The sequence below is a fragment of the Toxotes jaculatrix genome, chromosome 3 (assembly GCF_017976425.1).
Source record: "Toxotes jaculatrix isolate fToxJac2 chromosome 3, fToxJac2.pri, whole genome shotgun sequence".
Taxonomy (NCBI): Eukaryota; Metazoa; Chordata; class Actinopteri; family Toxotidae; genus Toxotes; species Toxotes jaculatrix.
Genome location: NC_054396.1, coordinates 2,968,017 through 2,988,420, shown reverse-complemented (window position 1 = coordinate 2,988,420; position 20,404 = coordinate 2,968,017). Strand labels below are relative to the sequence as shown.

At 41.2% G+C, this 20,404-nt stretch overlaps 1 protein-coding gene across 1 annotated transcript in view; it reads left to right on the top strand.

Annotated features, from left to right (window-relative positions):
- The first annotated feature begins 19,147 nt into the window (after positions 1-19,147).
- fbln2 (fibulin 2) overlaps positions 19,148-20,404 on the top strand; it is a 60,692-nt gene continuing 59,435 nt past the window's right edge. The window contains exon 1 of the mRNA XM_041034101.1: positions 19,148-19,206. The gene's annotated coding sequence lies outside the window, so the exon portion shown is untranslated. The remainder of the gene's footprint in view (positions 19,207-20,404) is intronic.

The window sequence follows — 20,404 nt, the reverse complement described above, 5'->3', positions numbered from 1 at the left end:
TCGTTGCTGTTAGTGTTGTGTAATTTTGATTTGTATGAGCCCGGTGACAGTGAGATGTTTGTGGCAGACAGACCTCCTGTGGTGGCTAACGAGGACTTTTTCTCATTGTTTCCCTCCAATTTGGTAAAAACCTCACAATAGAATTTGTTTACAACCTACTGTAGCTGATAGATTATGCAGTCTCTCCCCTGCAATGCTGTGGGAATATTAAGTTGTGTCATTCACCTTGTCAGTTTTGTGTTGCAGGAAAGCTGCCTACGCACCGCAGGGTGTCGTTCTATTTTTCATTCCCAGTGGGTTTGAATTTATTCAGAGGAACTTAGCAGTGACCCTTTAAGACATTAAGTGGATCATTTCTGTGTATTAGAGCACAGGGAGTCTAATAGTGCATCAGCTGGTGCATCAGTGTAAAAACAAACATTTTTGTTGTGCACCACCACAGAGGCTGGTCCTCCCACCTCATTCTGCCTCCTTGGTTCACTAATATAGTGAAACAAGCTTTGCTCCAAGAAGCCAAAGTCAGCATTAGGAGAATCCCACAGCATTTGTCAAAAATCTTTGTCATCTCATCCCATCCCCCCTGCCTGCTTCTTTTCCTTCCTAAACTACATATGGCACTCATTGAATGCATGAACATAGCTATCATTTAGAACACCAAGGTCATGCCTTCAGTATTTTTTTTATGGGAGTGTAGGTGTTTTAGCAACCTCAGGTGGAGTTTATTCAATAACCAGTGTTGTAGTGGAGGCTAAACACATGTAAACACTGTTTACCCATCTCTGAAATAATATTTATGCAGCCTCTGCTCTGGCATTTACAGATTTTCCACCTCTTTGTTTCCCTCAATAACATCGTATCCCCTTAACATAGAGCAACCACCTACTCAAACGCACCCTGCTTACTGAGGACTTCAGATTGTAAACACTGCAAGAGCTTCTTTCAGGGGACAGATCATCAGAGTTCAGTGAAAAGACATATGAGATCTTGACCAAAAAAATAATTGTAAGCTGTCTACCAGGAACCGAAGAGATTATGCCTACACTTTTGATGACATTATTAATTAGAAATTAATAGCTGGTACTTTTTTTCTTTTTTTTTATATGTAATTTCACAGAGGATGTAGGTTTGTGAATCTGAGCTCATGATCTTAGACTTTAAGGTGTTTGCTATTGCTCTGGTTATCCACAAAAAAAAAAAAAAACATACTTTCTCCTGTTTTGTATCAAGTTACTTTCTCACAGTCAGTGGCACATGACAGTACTGACAATACACACTACAATTCATAGATGTGTGAGGCATTTTACTAATCTCCCCTCAGGATAATTAAACCTTTGTCTTCTTTTACCTTATCTCTTTCTGTGCATATGGCTCCTGTGGTGAAGATTACAGTCCACACATTCATTTCCAGCATCTGTATTGTGATATATGATGTTGGGCCAGAAGAGTGATGCTGGCAGCTGTGTGCGATTTGTTGATGTTTTGAACGGTATGACTCAGGCTGTCTTGCTGTTTGGCTTGCTCTGAAGTTTCCCACCTTACAGATGGCCATGAATTATTCATTTCTTTAAATTGTAATGCTTGCTCCTCACCAGCAGGTGGCCCCATGAAGAGGGTAGATGCTGTGTATACAGCTGCACAGTTGCTGGGCTGGAACATGCTTTCTCATTATGTCAAAAAATGGACTCTCCTCCATTATCTTGAAAAAGCGGCTTCCTAACTTTTAGGTATGTGAGAACTCTGACCTACAGAAAGAAACAATTACACAATCAGGGCGTATAAATAATGGATTACATTTCCACAATGCAAACACTACACAGCAATTACGCCTCCTCAGTTCTGTTTGCTGACCCCCATTTTTTTCCACAGAGATCATTAAACACACTTTCTCTGATAAAAATTATGTCTGTGGTGGAACCATCAGAAAGATATTTCAAAGCTGAACAACAAAAACATGCACAGGAGAGAAAAAGTAGAAGTACAGCAATTATATGTGAGCACAGAGGGAAAGCACTGTTGTCTTTGGCTCTTAGGAAGACGTCAAGCTGTCATGAACAGCCTCTCTTGAAGATGAATGTGCCATATGGCTGGAGATGGTTTTAGACTTGTTGGCGACCTATCTTGGCTTTGGGGAAGGTGAAGTTTACCTGAAACTGGCTTTAAATCAAGCAGACATTTCTGCAGAAGAGTTTATATAAAAATCTATAAAATAATACAACATCAGGGTGAATTTATTCTCTCCAGGGGTACCTGACATTGCCTTTGGCGTGGTACAAAGTCATCATTCATGGTAACAACTCAGAGTTGGAGAGGCTGTCCAAATTTTGTTAACCCTGACCCTCAAACCACTGACCAGTAGCATGCCGTCTTGACAGTGAAGGTGTTCACACTGCTGATTTTGCTGCACCGACATTAGTTCCCGTGACATTATTGAGTTTTAAATTATCTGTCCATATAAGTCCTTTCTTGTCCATTTTATTTGTTCATTTTATCTGAACCAACTGATTTTAATTGTTTTTATTTTTAGGTAGAGGCCCAGGCTGTGGGGAGTAGCAGTGTTGCAGTGTTGGTAGACTTGCAGTGTTTAAAGCCTTGAAGTGTTTGAAGTGTCTTCTAGTGGGCACCAGGTGCGCACATGGCATGAGTATGTAGGTAGTAGGTTGCGATAGAATCTCCCCACAGTGAGTACTCTACCCTTTTTTTTTTTTAACTTTTATTGTTGTATTCAGTTTGTACTATTTTCAGTTATTTGTGTCACCACTCAGTATCAGTAAGTTATATTACCTTGAGGTTAATGATTTTAACTCCTCAGGCCTCTCTACACTCTGAGTTGGGTCACACACGTGTTTAGAATACCTGGGTGCAGTTCACAAGGTAAAATAAATTCAGTGACTCTGTTGGCTATCATGAAACCGCTGAGTGATCAAAGCCTGTAGCTTGAAAGCCAACAGGAGACACAGAAACCTTGATATAAAAACAGATGCAGGTTTTGCTCACAGTTAAAACATTGCTCATCTTTATTTATCTATAGTGAACTATTCCTTCAATATGGTCTCCTCACAGTAGATTTTTCCCTGGGTGCACACAGCTGCCTGAGGGTTCCCAACTTACCAAGCACTCATGGAATCTTTGCCTTTGCAACCTGGGACAAACTACACAGGAAGATGGATGTATAATAAGTGCATGATCTGGAGACCAAGTGCTTTTCAAAGTAAGAACAATATAATTCAATACATTGCTTTTGACATATAGCAGACATACAGTATGATGCAAGTAGACCACTGAAAGGGAGTGAAAAGAGGGAGCTGCTCACAGGAAGTTGTTTCTTTTCCCTGTAGGGTCCAGTTCACAGCTGGAACATGAGTTTTCCTTAGGGCTCAGATGATCATACCTCAGAAATCAGGAGTTATATCCAAACATTACTTGATCCCTTTCTGTGATTATTGGCTCTGGTGCACAGTAAGTTGCCTGTTTTCCAAAGCTACAAATTAAGGAGAGACATGATGTCTCTTGCAAGAACATTTTCGTATTCTTGTCCTAAAATTCTCCTGCTTTTTCTTAGGCTTGCTAGTACAAGTGTTCCAAGTGGGATTCACCAGCTCTCCAAACTGCACAAATCTGTCATAAATTACTTGTTTCAGAATGACTTCTGAAATGCATAAGCTACTGTGACAAAATATTCTCATAAAAATATTAAAAACCTCTCAGTAAATTGGCAAGCGATGATGATGATAGGGTGAAAAGGATTTAATTCTGTTATCATATTTAAACTTCAAATTCATTCTGATTAATCCACTATAATTCTTAAGTCAAACAGGAGTGTTTTCCACCTGTGAAGGTATTGGTAGTCTTGTCTGTTCAAACCACTTGTTCATGCCACTTAAGAACAAATGTGTTGATGTGACTGGTTCTTGCATGAGACCCAGTGTACATTGTGGCATGTACATGAGCATTTCCATCCCTATTTCCTCATAATAAAAAATGAATTTGGGAAAATATATGTAGGTGTGTTCAAGGCAGGAGGAGGCTGCCAGAGCAGAGGCCTCTGGAGCTGCAGGACCACACAGGGCTCCAGACTGAGCTTTCATCCTTCAATCCTCCAACAGCCGCAGAGACATGGCCCTCTGCCTAGATGCAAACCGAAAGATAATCAATCAAGCTGTTGACTTATCACGCCAAGACACACTGCAGGCTTTCAATGTCTAGAGACAGTGATGATTTTGTGTTGATTTTCTGTTTTTGTTGCCACAGTATTAGAGATTTCCCTTCCTCTTTTCTGGGAAGATTTAGCAGATATTTTTCTTAAAAATAGTTTCAAATTCATTGGCATGCTGAGTTTTTAAAGAGACATGTGTCTGCAAATAGCAGTGAGAAGTGTTTGAAAAATCTGACCCAATACCCAGAAATCATGTAATGTGATGCATGTGATGATTTTATACCAAAGCATAAAAGCCACGAGACGCTCCTGGGTCCAGCTTTCTTTGGCTGGAGCACTAACTGCTGTTCAGGAAACAGTTTTACTCTTAGGAGCGCTCCAAAATTTTTGGAAGTTTGTTGACGGCCTGTCTCACTGAAGAGTAGAGGCAAAGCTCAATGTTAAATCCATGTATGTGGGTTAAATCCTTGACATGTTTAGCCCTTAGTACAAAGACTGTGAGCAGGGGCAAACAGCTGGCTTCCATCAAAAGTTAAAACAAAAACAGCATCAAAAACTGTCTTATGTTGTATCTTCTTACACAACATGAAAAACATACTCACGATTTACCAAATTAGGTACAAATAAGAGTCAGAAGGTTTTGAAAGTTGACACTCAGGGACAAGACATGGGCTATATACAGTAGGTCACTTAGCTTAGCTGTAGCAAATCATTTTTAGTGTGTTAGCTAACAGCTGCTGAAACTGCAGTATCATGGGTTCTATTACTACTTCTACATTATTAAATTGAACAAATTCTACATGTAAATATGAAAGCTTTAAGATTTTAGAAGGCAGGTCTGACAACACAAGGCTAGCCGGCATCCAACTGTACTATGCTTGGCTAACAAACTCTGAAGTTCGCTCTGTGGTGAGCACACAGATATTAAATAATGTTGGTCAAAAATGAATCAATGAATCTTTTCTACTGGTATTTTTGTGAGTTCAATGGAAATTGAGTTTACACTGGTATGTACTGTCTCTAGGAAACGTTGAGCCATATGCCGAACTGCAGCCCATATGCCAAAGAATGCCAAAAAGACAGGGAGCTTCAGGGTTTGTCAGACTCACTCATGTACCACAGACAGTAGACTCTTAGCATGTTACCCTGTGGATATTAAATTACTCCTGATTCCTGCTGCCTGCAGACTTTGGAGAGACTCACTGAAGTTTGGTTAAGTTACACAACTTTAGTACCTGTTTAAATTTAGAGGTCTGCACCCGGTAAATACAGTGGGGAAAAAAAATCCCGGCACTATTAGGAAAGTGATAGATTAAATTTTTTCACCTTCTGTGGAAATTCATGTCAAAATCAAACTTTTAGGGGAACGGAGCACGTTTTGGAGCCTCCTTACATTAGCTGATTTCTGTTTGATGGCAGGGTTGGGGTTTAACTCTATAACCAATCACTGTTGTTTCTGTAACTTGACTTGAACAATTTACATAGTTTGGTCAGTCTTGTCCTCACTTGACACCATTGTGGCTATTACCTATCACTACTTGGATGTAAACAGGTAGCTAGCTACAGTGTGTAGGAACATGATAACCCTCCTGGTTTCAAAGATCTGAAGCACTGAACAAATCAGAGATGAGGGCAGTGATTCAGAATTCTGAAAGGTTAAAAAATTTAGAGTCTCATATTATAGCTTCATAGTCAGAGATTTGGTTATCTGAGCATCTAGGACTTCCAGAAAGTAGTGAAAAGGAGACAGGATGTCAGCAAGCGAGAGTTGTTGTTCACGTAAAGGAGACAAGCTGGAGGGTGTTCGGAGACTCAGAGGTTGATTACCTGACCCATTAAAAGTGTTCCTCAGGGGAACCGGCTGCTCTTGCTGCGCAAACAGCAAAGAAGTCCTGTTTGAGCCCTCATTTGATCGGCCTGCTGGTGGGCCTCGGACAGAAGCCAGGCATTTTTATTCATCCGCCCCAGACAAATCTGTCAGGGAAGTCTCCGAAACCGCCATGAACAAGTGGAGAAACTGCTGTCCACATCCAAGCTGCCACAGTCAATTAGGAGCAAAGAATTAGGAAAACAATAGTTCTTTCATAACAAGGTAGAGTTTATTAAGGCTTTTGAATTTTCTGTCTGCTCTGAATAAAGTGGTACTGTTGGCCTACATGAATGACAGTGCTGTGAAATCACAATGCTTTTTGGCTAAATGTACTTAATATGTAATGATTCTGCATGATCGATGACATAATTAAATCTCATAGAAGACATAGAGTGAGGGAGGGAAGTGGAGTTTTTTTCATATTCATTGATACCGTAATCTTCCAAAGTGGAACTTTCCAGTGATTAATGAGCAAACCTGAAGCACTCAGTGTTATAGCCCTTGATTGATAATTCAGCCAGATTGCGTTCAAGAGTTCTTCTTCAAGGCAGACATTCCTGTAAGTCCCGCTGTCATCTTTACCTGTATTCAGGCTGCAGCTGAACATCTGCTATAACACTTCTACAACTTTAGTTTGATTGATTCACATATTGGCATAAAAGGGAAAAAAAAAATCCCATTTCAAGTTTGGGATGTTATTCTTTCAGGTGGTGTTTTTGGGTCCGTGATGGCACATCAAGGAATGAGCCAAACACATCCAGATGGTGCTGCCTGGAGTCTCATCCACACTCCTTCTGCTGCTGATTCACAACTTCCATCTCAGGAATTCTTGGCAGGACAAAACACACACACACACAAAAAAAAAAAAAAAAAAAAAAACCCCAGCAAGAAAGCCCTGTGATGAATTCAAGCTACACAATGTCAAGACTTACAAATGAGCTGCATAGAGCAGGGCTCGGGATTTAAATCTAGGTGAACATTCACAGTTGAATACATGCTGACTATCAGGGGATTATTTAAATTTCTCAAGGATTTTAATCAAATCAGGGTATGCATTCAGCCGCCTCAGAATGTTATTATGCTGACTAAAGTTGGATGATTAGGATCAAGGTTGGCCTGTGTTCTGAGTCTGCACTTATAAACATCCATGTGGAGCTGTTCTGTACTTACCTTTCAAAGGATTTTTAATTGCTCTTTTTTAGTGGAGGATAAGTGTTGTTATGGTTTTGTTAAACCCAGAATTTTGACTTTTTTTTTTTTTTTATAGAAGTCCTAAAAATTAAAGGATAATTCCACTATTGTTTAACCTGGGCCCAATTTTCCATCTTGCCATATTATAATTCCTATTGGGCATTTGCTGAAACAGCTGATGTTATTTCTCTTTGAAGGACAGTCCCTTTTTATTCAGTTAAATACATGCAAACCTGATTAAAACCTGTGTGGCTGTTTGTTTGTTGCTGTGTTTGACCTGTTTTTAGTTATGGCACCAGGTTTTGAGATCAGAGCAGTTACTTCGGTGAGCACATTTTCATAACCGATAGAAACAAGTGCCAGAACACTAAAATGAAACCAGAGCTGTGATAAACTGTAATTTTCCTTTAAATCTAGTCCATTCTATATCCTAAATGCAGATGTCTAACCATGTTCATAAAACTAAAATCAGACGAAACGAAAGCTGCGAGAGGAAGCTGGGGCGGCTGCTTAAAAAGACAAGAAGGTCAGGAGGTCTTTTATTTTTTATTTTATTTTACTAGCCTGATGTTACAGTGATACATTAACGAGGAAAAAGTGTGGCCAGCGTTTTTAAGAAGTGAAAATGAGCTCCCTGCTGCTGTCTTAGTTATGCATATACATAAATCTTCATTTGTATACTTCCCATATGAGAATGAAGGAGGGATGAAACAACAGAATTGGTGTGCTCCTGACTCAGCTGGCACATTGTCCCTGCAGTGAAACTATAAAAGCAGCACAGGCACCCTGCTGTTTCTGCCATCTTTGAAAAAATCCCTGATATTGGCTGGAATAAAGAGACAGTCAGGGACTTTTACAGGGGTTATCAAAGTCAGTGCTGATGCCTGAATACCTTTAAGGAAGAGATCAAATTGGACAGTCTGTGCTTTCGTTCTTAAAATGAATGCTTTAAGCGCTTTTGTCATTCTGTAGCACATTCTCTTGAGTGTTTGAACTTTCCTTTGTACCACAGTTCTCCCCTGATGCATCACAAGTACTCCTCCCACAGAGACAGAGGAGAGATTATAGCTCCATAAAGTTTTGGTTGAATAAAGAGTTTCAGATGGCCGGGGTACTGTCATGCTATAAACTGAGGCAAATGTCATTTGGAAAAACAGCATCTCTATAGAGACAATAGCATCTTGAGGAGGAGAAAAGATGCCCCAGAGTAACTGTACGTCTCTGCTGCAGAAAGGAGAACACTCTGCAGAGAGTACAGGAAGCCGTGGGACACTGATTAGCTGCTGAGACAGATGGAGTTAGCTGTTTTTCCAGTGAAATCCTGCAGACTGCCCACAGCCTCGGTTCCCAGGGGCCTCTGTGGGGCTCTGGATCACATAAGATACACCCTGAGAGCATACCACAAGGCGGGTTCCCTCTCCTCCACAATCACAACCAGTTCCTGGGACAACGCAACATGAGAAGCACTGTAATATTTCTCTTGTTCCATTGTTGCAAAAGCATCATTTCACTCATCCAAATGTTTTATCCATACCTTCTTTAGCATAAATGGGGAGGGGGACTTTCATTTTTCAGTCTTGTACAGCAGAGGGCAACACTATGAATGCCTGACTAAAAGTGTACACTATTATCCCCATCTGACCAATTCATTCTCACCTATCTTTGTGAACATGTCTTCAAGTTGATGTGGTCCAACAACACTTCATACAAACAACTTTGTTTCACCATAGCATAGTGCAGAAACAAATTTTCCTTCAGATGTTTATGAATCTTATGTATTTTTCACTCTAGTTTTCTTTCTTTCTGACACGTCCTAGCTGAGTGTTGCAATTGTTTTATTTCTTTATTTTGAGTTTGGTTTTAATGTGAAATAAATGCTCAGGAGTTTTTTGATACACACTCGTGCTTTGTAAGTGCTACACAAATAAATGTAAGTTGACTAGACTAACGCACAAATACACAGATGTCCATGTCATTCACAGCCAGGATAAAACCTGGCTTGTATGTTTAAATAACCTTGGTTACCCCGGCGCTGTCATCAGTGCTTTCCCATCAGAACAAGCAGTTTCATTAAGACATGAGGCCCTGGGAAAGGCTGCTACATAATCTGCTGCTGAAATACATATTGAAGACAAGACTGTTGGTTTCTTTAAGACCAGTGTTTGGGGATCTTTGCCTTTAACAGAATCAGTCCTCGTTACGCTTGACTTTTATTGGATGATTCTTTGTACAAATGTATGCTGTGATTTGTAAAGTCTTACAACCAATCCATAATGTTTTAAATTGTCTCAGCTACTCCGTCCTGCCAACGCAGCCTTTCCAGACTGCAGTGACATATTATGAGTAGTGTAAAAAGCTCTCCTCGTAATGTAACACATGCTTGGCACTCTGCCTCAGGCTCTTGTCTCCAACTCAGTGGACACTCAGCCCATTCATAGAGACTGAGGGCCAGTGGAACAAGGCCCAGATGCAACCCCGGTGTACTTTTAGCATTGTTCCAGTAAGTGTATTTGCTCCTTGTATACACACATCAGTTATTCCAAGTCAAGTCAAGTTGTTTCCAAATCCTAGTTGGAACTACTCTCTAACTTAAAAAGAAAAGAAAAATAGCCCCAGTGAAATTTTCACCTCACAGTGAGATCTGTGGATTATCCAGAGTAACTTAAACATTGTTCCTGGAAAGACGTAATCCCGATGAGTTTACACATCATAATTTAAAGGCCATTTGCATGTTCTCTCTGTGCCTGCATGGGTTTTCTCCGTGTACTCCAGCTTCCTCCCACAATCCCAAGAACATGCACATTAGGTTAATTGGCTGCTCTAAATTGCCCGTAGGTGTGAGTGTGTGTGGTCGTCTGTCTTTGTGTGTCAGCCCTGCGATTGACTGGTGACCAGTCCAGGGTGTACCCTGCCTGATGCCCATAGGCAGCTGGGATATAGGCTCCAGCTCCCCCCACGACCCTGGCGGATCAAGTGGTATAGAAAATGTATGGATGGATGGATTTTAAAGGCCCCGAAAAACTATTTTCTCAATCAGCCTCTTACTATGAGTGATGGGGTCTTACATCAACACAAAAATGTTCTGTTGAAAGTTATTTCACATGAGAGATTTTCTGTATTTGTTCTTGTCACTGGTTTGAAATGGAGAAATCTCAGATGGAAAAAGCTGATGACTCATTTTTCAGACTTCAGCAATTTGATAATCAAAATGTGATGACGTTTGACAGTGGTGGGAATCTGCTGATGCAATTCAATTCCAATGTGCTGTGAGTAACATTATGCAGAGCTGTAGAAGGTACAAATCTGGATTCTTGTGTGAATCCACCCCCACCCCTTGTTGGTGGGCAGTGTGCCAGTGCTGCTTGAGGGAGAGGCCACAGTAATCAAATGTGACAAAAAAACATCTATGCAGTCCTGTTGAAGCAGATTAACAGTGAGTGTGAACCTCTTAATAAATCATATCTAACATTTTTTTTGCATAAACTTTGCACATTTAGTATCAGATATTTAATGTTATCAAAAGTACCAATATCTAAAAACCCATTTTCAGAGGCTGTAACACTGTGAGTACCACATACAATATTTCAAAGGAAATGGGTTGGCATCAAAAGTTCCCAGGGAAAATATCTCAGTACCTAGGCACACAAATCTAAAATTGTCTGGAAATAGGAAAACATGTCCATTTGGTGAGCTGACCCTTTCATTTAGTCATTTGATGATTAACAAATTCTCGTGACTCAAATGATTAGTGGACTATGTTGTGAGCTAACTTGCTAATATGCATAAAAATGTCTGGTGTATCATTAGTAAACATGAGCTCGCACTAAAAACCAGAACAAAACTCGGCCACAAAACATAAAATCCTGCGGAAACAACAAAGACATAAACAGATGTTCTGTGTTTTACTTCCCCACAGCTGAGGACCTCCAGTATGGCCACCTGGGGGTGCATTATGTGATCTGAAAGCCCATTTTATCATCCGTCTCCTGGAGCAAATACGTCACATCAACATGTTTTGAATTCTAATTTTCTACTAACAGTCTTTTAATGCAGTGGTATTAGCACGATGAGACAGATGTTTTTGTGTAGGCATCTCACTTCGCCTTTATTCACTGGGGATGACATGGGACAGCTATGCTAATTGCGCACATCATTAAGATAGACACAGACCTCGGTCGGCCTATGGGACTGGTCAGGCAGAACCGATCTGCCTCATTGGGTTTCAGAGTAAAACGCTGAACTTTACATCATGCATTCCCAAACAGTCTGAGAAAAGGGACGTGCAGGATGCTGAGTAAATACTTTGGGGACTTTGTTGCGCTGCCTGGAAAAAAAGTGATGCAACAACACATGCTGCCACATGACTTGTGGTGCTAACAACAGCAGAGGCTATGTTATTGTTTCTCCCAGTAGTTCCTGCTGGATTCGCTGCAGCAGGCGGAGGTGTAGCGCTGGGGGCCAGCTCATGAGGATCTGCTGTCCATATGGGAAGAGATCCTTTGTCCTATTTTATACACAATCGCTGCTTTTTCGAATGGCCTTCAGAACCGCATAAAACAATGGTGCACTGTCGACATTCAGCACGACTGTTGATTGGGTTGACATTTGCAGAGTTCAAGGGATACTCATTTGAATAGCTGTTATAATGAAACAATGAAAGAAAAACACACGGGCAAAAGCAAACACTGTTTTACAAATGAGACGAAATGGCACTTCTTTATAGTTTTTCCCAGTAGAAGATAACAGGAGCAATTTAACCGTTTTTTTTAGTAAATCAGGGTCACCGCTCAGTACTGTTGATTGTTTTATCTGTATAGTTTAAAAGAACTGTATGAGGATTTTGAAAACTGTGGGAAGGAGTTTTCCAAAGCAAACAGGATCATCTGTGACATTTACAGAGCTTGTCCAACAGCAATAACTTTTTACTGATCTTTCTTTTAATTCAAGGTAAAGGTCAGAATATTATGACATGATGAACTGTTCCATATTGCGGCAGTGTTGTTTTTTCTGAAGCCAGACACCTGGGCTTAGAGAAGGAACATCTGACTCTACTCCAGGTGTTGGTTTTGTTTTTCATGTTTAAAGACTGGTTTTGTCCGCTTAGCATTGGATTCCAACATAACAAAGAGAAATGACAACAAAGGCCAGTGGTGTTCGCTTTACTTGAAGGTCCATTCATCAGGACAGGAATGTACTCAGGACAAGAATGCATCTTGCTGTCAACACAGGGGGTTGAATCAGTGCTGCTGAAGCCAGTCTTTCAAACCACAAGGGTTAAGAGGGTGAAGGAAGTAATGTGTGGCTCCTGATGTCAGAGGTTCACAGTCTGAAACTTCTGGGCCTTAATGCTGTGACTGTGTTTTGCTGCCGTGGTGAAGGCTGAAGACACAGCGAGCCAATTTGGAGCAACGTGTAATCTGGATGCCTCCTCCGTATCGAGCAACATCCCCTGGAAGCCAGAGCTCCCTGCCGAGCGCCTGCTGGAAGCCCATGCATATTTCATGAAATCAGAAGCTGATTAACTGAATGGGTGCAAATAATTGCATTCAACCACAAAATTGCTCAACATAAAGAAACATCATTTTTTAGTTAAAACAGATGGAGTAAAGTTTTAGACAAGACATGACCACACAATCTAAGGCCTCTGCTTTTCAGACATAAAGAATGAAACCTTGTTCATGAATTCAAAATAAAAGGCCCTCTATAAGTTCTAATTTTGTAATGCGATTGCAAACTATGTAAGCTAGGATTTGTCCTTTACAAGATAGTGTAAGTCAGATGTGAATGGCATTTTCTGGGTAATTCTTTGAAGCTGCACTAAACAATATTTTTATATTGACAAAGGGGTCACAGTTAATAACCATGTTGAGAATCATCACCCACCTCTAACACACTATCTGGCCCCAGGGCAAAAGTGAACTGTTGCCCTGACTGAGGGCCTCTCCTGCCCAGTTTGTGTAAATTTATTTTTGAATTACATTACCTGAAATATTCCAGGTGTTAAAACGACATTTTGGCACAGGGCGACCATCAAGACACGACTTCACGATTAGGTAAAAATGTAGGAGCCTCCATTTACATTCCAGTTATTATTATGCTCAAAGTAACTGTGCAGTAATAGTAATGGTAATGGGCCACAGCGTTCCCTGGAATCCCCTGTGGCTCCGTGGCCTCAGGGCAATTGTCCACTTTGCCCAGCTGATAATTCAGCCTTGGCTCTATGGAGCATTTTAGTATATTTTAGCTCGTATGGTTAAATGGCCTTTACGCTTCACTCTCATTTGTTTTCTATGGCTGCTTTCAGTGAAAGAACTGATAAAGCCAGGGTACACCACCTGCCCCATACCAAGCAGCAGACAGAGAGTAAGCAAATAGCTGTAAAAAAAAAAAAAAAACATCAAGCAACTAGAGATCCAGATATTTTTCCCAGGAGTGCTGGACAGAAACATAACTCCAAATGAGTGCTAATGTTGCTCTGTGTAGCCAAGCAACTGCTTGCTAGCACATTCACCTTAACTAATCATGGTTTCCTAATGCAGCTCACAAAATATGAATATTGTATGTGTCCCTATTTACCCTGCATACATGAACATACTGTACGTGCATCACATGCAGTAATTTATTTTTTCTTTGCTTTATCTTTTAGTTCAGCTCCACACAGACAAAGACTGATCTTGACCTAAATGGCGAATCCCCTTCTTGCTTGTTTATCCCTCTGCAGTCAACAACAAGCTATTAATCTCAGTGCACAGAGGAGAAACGTCTCCAGCATCCTGTTGACTGGCACAGGCAGCAGTCAGAGCACATGTCTGTCAGTGTCCCGCTCTTTGCTCATGCTGCTCCATCCAAACACACTGTGCTGCCAAAGAAGACAAGTCAGCCGGTAACTAAGACAAGCTGACACACTGGCAGGCACACGCTAGGTATTATGGTGCTCGTTTGCCCAATGTGGCAAGTTTTGTTCTCCCAAAAAGGTTCAGATTTGGTTTGGTGAGTCAGTGTTTTTAATTAATCCGAGTGGAAAGTCTCATTCCATTTTGTACAAAACAACAGCCTGAGGGGAAAAAAGGGTGATTGAGGCATTAAGCTTTTGTTTATCTGCCCAGGTAGTAGTTTTGATTTGAATGTGGCTTTAATGCCGCTCCATGTGCAGCACATTCTCAGACAGAGATGAAATACATGTATGTGAGCTGAGGCAAATAGAGATGAAACACAGCATGTGTTAGGTCTCTGCAGGGTTTACCTGAGTCTTTTAAAGTCTTGATTTCAGCTCATATTATTCTAATAAAACAGTCTACTGACAGTGTGCTTTGCATTTGCTTTTAAAAGGTCCCTTGGTTACTTGACCCAGTGTTAAGAGAATCAGTGCCGTGGGGCAGGGCCGCTCTGTCCCCCACAGTGCCGGGCTAATGGAGATTCCAGAGCACGACACCACCCATTTCCCCTCTCTCTTCAGAATTCGCTTTTGTCCTGCAAATCACTGCACTGTATCCCACAGATAACCCAGCAGACTGAGGCCCATGTGAAGGTCACTCCTCCCCAAGCCTTATGGGAACAGTGCACCAGAGACAGTATTTTCTCTTTCTGCAGGAGTAGGTGTGTTTCTGAGCTGTTGGCAGGATGAATCAGTGATGGTGCGCTGATGCTCTGACCAGGTATTCACATCCCCTGTAAATCATTAACTGCAGAGGCCATACATTCTGTGGACTATCAGTGTTCGGCAGGAGATAAGGATTTGCAGTTGAGCTGATGCCAGAAGTTAATTGCAACATGCTGCACGTATCATAGCTGTTCACAGAGAGGCAGATATTTCCAAACCTCTTAGTCTCCCAGTCACTCAGTGAAAACTATGTCAAAAGACAAACAAAACAATAATAAACAATAATATACTATAACAAAAGAAAACCACAGCCAGTTGGTCTCCAATTCATAGGAGGAACAAATGCAGTACCTGACAGGACAAAGAGCATGCTTCAAGATCATCAAATGGCCTCAGCATGCTTCAAGATCATCAAATGGCACATGAAACCTTCTCATCCCACACCTTTCTGAAGTCAGGACTTTGAGACCTATATCTGACAGTGTTTTAAAACCTTTTCCCAGTCAATCATGGTCCATCTCATGCAGCAATTGCGCAGGTGTACAGAGGTTGGTACTGAGCTTCTCTCTTTAGCTCACACGTATACAACTGACAACACTATGAATAACTTGGAGTAGAGACTGAAGGTGTGTGCCATTATCCCCATTTTAACGGTTCATCGCCCTTCTCTGTTTACCCCATTACACTTTGTCACTTTGTGCATCTTGAGTGGATCCAATGTAAAAAAAAAAAAAGCCTGTAAACTGTTGGCTGAATGTTAGTTAACTAGCTAAACTGTAATTGAAAGTGTATTGAAAAGCATCTGGATTTTATCTGGATATAAGACCCTTGAGAAGGATTAGTGTACATGGGGCCTGTGATGGCAGACTTTCCTTTCTGCCTGTAACTGTGGCAGTTCAGACCAGGTACAACTTTTGTCTTTAGACAGACTTTTCAAGTGACGTCAGCTTTTGGATCAATGGTTGAGTAAACATGAATAAGCTACTGCTGGATATTTTGCTATCTGTACAATTAGAAGTTTGTTCAGATTTACTGGTCTCATTATTTTTGCAAGTGTCTTTGTATACTTTCTTTCCAAAACAAGCACAAACTTGACGCAGTTATAATCAATATTTTGGGGGGAAGAGCAATGTATCAAATGATAATGTGAAAGGAGCTGCTTGTAGTAATGAACCTACAGAAAATGATCACCTGAATCTGCAGCTTCCCTCAGCTTTAGGGAGCTTTCCAGAGAGTTTCAGCTCATCGCTCAGCTGTTCGACCCACAGCCTTACTGCTCTGGTTCATTCTCACCAGATGCCGGTGTTTTTGCCTGGCATCTGGTGGCTTCAGCAGGCAGCTTGAAAAACCCTGAGAGACACATTTAGAGCTAAACAGACTGATTTTTTTCTTATGGTAAAACCAAGAACAAAGCTGAAAGAAGATGAGCATTACACTTCCATTCATCAGGTGGACAGAAACGTGATTCCAAAGGAATGATGGTCTTTCTCTGTGGCTTTTGGATGTACGAGTATGATACTGTTTGCTAACAAGTTTGCTATATAAACAGAAATGGCAATGATATGTAAATGCTGTGTTCACAACTTGTTTCCACTGCCCCCAAGTGGCAAACAAAAAAAAAATCAGTCACTCCTTCTGTTTCCAAGGCCAAGTATAGACTTTCACACTCAGCAATGAAAAACATGCTTAGAAAAAAGATGCAGGGTCACACATCAGTCAAGAAAGAGTCACTGAAAGCAGCAAACCTATATCCTGATGCCCACAGTAAATCTCCATTTTGATGATGCTCTGTACCCAAAATTTCTCTGCCAACACTGGGACAATCTCGTGAAATAATTTTTGGAACACCTGGTCACCTGGTTTTCTGTTGACAGTGATCACAGTCAGCAGAAAACAGCTATGAGACAGGTTGTTCGGAACTAGAACTCTTTATCTGGGAGATAACATTCATTCTAGCTGCTCAAATGTCATGGGGAGATTATCTTCAAGTAAATCTTGCACATATATAACATGATCTCACTTTCCTCGGGCTCCAGCTGGTTTGGAGAAAACAGAGTTAGCAGTTGAAATTTCAAGCCAAACCTGGAAACAAAAGTTATCCTAAGATTGTTCCATTTTCCGGTAGACCCAAACTGTCTTCCACGTGTCCCAAACTGACACCCATCCTAAATGGTCTTTATGCAGATGTGTGAGGCTTACATGTTATACAGTACTGATGCATCCCTTGCAGCCAATTTCCAAGTGGAACTGAAAAATGCCCTCAGACGTGGTTCCAAAACCACTTTTTGAGGCCCCTGCCAAGCTTCACTTCAATGAACCATACAGCAGGGACACCACTGAGTCTTGAGCCAGATGCTCCCCGCTGACCCCACACATGAAGCCTGACTCCCTGAGGCCTCCCCTGCTATTTCAAAGCCACGTCTGTATCTGACGGCTTTCCTCCAAGATCACACTGGGATTCCACAAATCTCACCCATGCGTTGTCGAGTCCCACTCAGTGTTTTACAGTGGGGCTGAGCCTGATCCTGTTATGCACATGCAAGTTTGTTCACTACACCATGGCAGCCCCTTTCTGATCTTGTTATCCTACACTGTGTCATCTGAGCGACTTCAGACAAAACTGCAGTTAACTCCAGGGAGCCATGCTGTCACAACCAAGACTATTTTTATATGTGAAAAATAAGGCAGCTGGCCCACGGTACAGTACATTAAATTTTTAAAAAAATGTAGGCCTACAAGCAAGTTTTGACATGTCCTTCCACTGACCCAGCCCTGAACACTCTGAATGTGAGTCCTCTCTATTGTTTTACCTCATCTTTCATCTCTGGTTGAAAGCTGGCCCACTCCCCTGGCAGTGGTCTTATCTGCGATCAGCTAATATGTTTATCACAGCATCGACCACCACTTCACCCCAGGCTCTGACAGCTTCTCATTAGAACTCTCATACAGGCTGATGGGTGGGGTCCAGACTGGCGATCAGGTCACTGCGCTCTAACATGATGAGTGAGTCCATTCAAACTTCTAGCATGCCACATTTTATTCCAAACAACACTCACACTCCCTACACTCTTTGAACTCAGACATCCTCTGAAGGTGCTGCGTTGGGCCAAATTTACGATGCTCTCCAAAGGGGCCACTTCAAATAAAGGAAGGGTGTTGTGAAAGTGAGACACGAGATTGGTCTGAAGTCGTAAAGTTACTTAGTCATCTGCCATTTGCTGTTACAGGGTCATGCTCTCTCCAAAAGGTGGAAATATATTAAAATGACTGAGGATAAATTATTTCTTCGCCACATGTGAATACACAGACATGTTCACTTGAATGACATGCATCTTTATCCCTCCAGGGAGTAGGGCTCAGTGTCGGATCAAACAGGTAATTAAAAGCAGGCTTGTATTTGAAAGAGATTTAGTCTTGTGCATGCAGTTGAGATAGCCTATGGCCTTGTGTCATGCATGAGCTGCAACTGGCAGAGACAGACAGCAGCATGAGTAATGATGTGAGCACAAGGCTCTTGTTTAGCCAAGGTTACGGCCTTCCATTTAAGAGGTACATGCAAGACCCTTAAAACACAGCAGTGGACAGCAGCTTAAGTTTACCCTGGGGGCTGACAACATGGCTCTAAAGGAAATAAAAGAGAGAGCAGCAGCACAGTAACTCAGACTGTATGACTGTGTACGACAATAAGCGAAATTTGAGAGAAGAAACCAAGCGGAATAAAAATAACAACTGAGCTTATCTTCCTGTTCACACTGATATACACCATACAAGTACTATGTGTGGAATTTAAAGGTTAAAAACAAAACCGAAAAAGAAGAAATAGCCGAAAAAGATATTTTGCAATTGTATTTTTTTTTTTTAATGTATCCATCCTCTTGTTGCTTCTCTCTCTCTCTCACACACACACACACACGACACACACACACACACACACACACACACACACACACACATATATATATATGTATAGATATATGACACTGACACAGTGGGTGTGTTGGTGTGTTGTGTTTTGCCCGTCTACATTTTGCCTGTTGCAACCTGCTGTTTCATCTTACACCAATAAAAAGTTATTATATTTTAATATTTACTTTAAATTTAATTTAGTTACATTTCATTTATGGAAAAGCTTCAAAGTTCACTAAGTCAAACAGTTCTCCCCATCTGTTGGTGCTGTGGTCTGCGGCCCGCCCCTGCCCGTGCAGTCTGCTCTTCATTATGGATCATGATTGGATCTCCTCCGGAGTCTCCAGCAGGGGAAACTTTTCGTACCTCCCCTTTCGCCTGCCTGCTGGTCCCTGCAGCGCTGCGATGGTCAAAAGGTTCCCACTTGCGGCGCTCGAAGGACCGGCAGCAGGCGGCTCTCCAACCCATCAGTCCGTACATGACAAGGTAACATAGCTGTACTTGTTAAACGTGAGGTGAAAAAGTTTCCTCAGCTTTTTTTTTCTATCGACTTCTGTTCGTCTGCTTAAAAACATTAATCCACTGATGCCGTGGTAAGAACTTAATGAGTCGATCAATACGATAAATACTCTTTTAAACTTTAGTTTTATTTGTGAATTCAGCTTCGCACCTATGCTTCGCTGCAGCCTTACAACCAGCGGTTGAGTTAGGAAACATTTTCTCAGGTGGAGACAGATGACAAGTTGTGTTTGTACACACGAGGAGAGACTTTTCATGTTGATGCGTGTAGACAGGTGTGACACAAGATCAACAACCAGAACACCTGAATAGACTTAGTGAAGGTTTTTGTAATATTTGAGTTGTTATTTACAGATTCTGTAAGTAACTGCACCTTAAGTATCTCACTGTAAATGAATCTTACTGTATATAACTCAGAGGAGGTTACAGGCTTCTCTGTGACAAAGATGCATTTTCTCTCTGAAAATGCCACATTTCTTTTTCATTAAACAAATCCTCTCCTGTGTAGGCATCAGCTGTGTGTGTGTGTACAGGCAGAGAGGAGGAATCCCCCATCCCTCACTGCTCTAGGAAACACCAGGCTGCTCAGACTTCTCAATCTGCATTCTTTTGCAGCCGTGCCTTGCCAACTTTTATTATGACTTGTACAGTGGTGATGCACGTCACTTTCCCTGACAGAGCTGCAGCAATATTCACTTCTCTAGGATAGCAATAAGCTCAGTTTAGTGTCAGAAGGCCTGTGGGGCAGGCAGGGGCTGGTTATTCCCCCAGGAAGGCTGTTGCAGGAGCTCTAACTCTGAGAATTATAGGTTTAGAGGACAAAAAAAAAAAAAAAGCCCAATTATTTCACTCTTCTTCTTTTTCTCTGCTTCATAGATTGAATTTTGAGTCAGACTCCTTCTTACTGAAATATCAACACCAGTGTTTTTAGTAGAAAAAACTTATAGAATTTGTGAAGGTTTTTGTCTGACATTCAGTTAATATCATACTAATGAGTCTATGACGTGTTGTGTACATTGATTTTTACTGTCTTATAGAGGGAAAATTATTGGATCTGTGTGGAGTTAACAAGTTAATGTACAGTTAGTTGTTTATGAGAAGTTGAAACTTGACTAATAACAAATGCAAATCAGTTTATTTGCTTTCCAAATGAAATGCTTTTAAA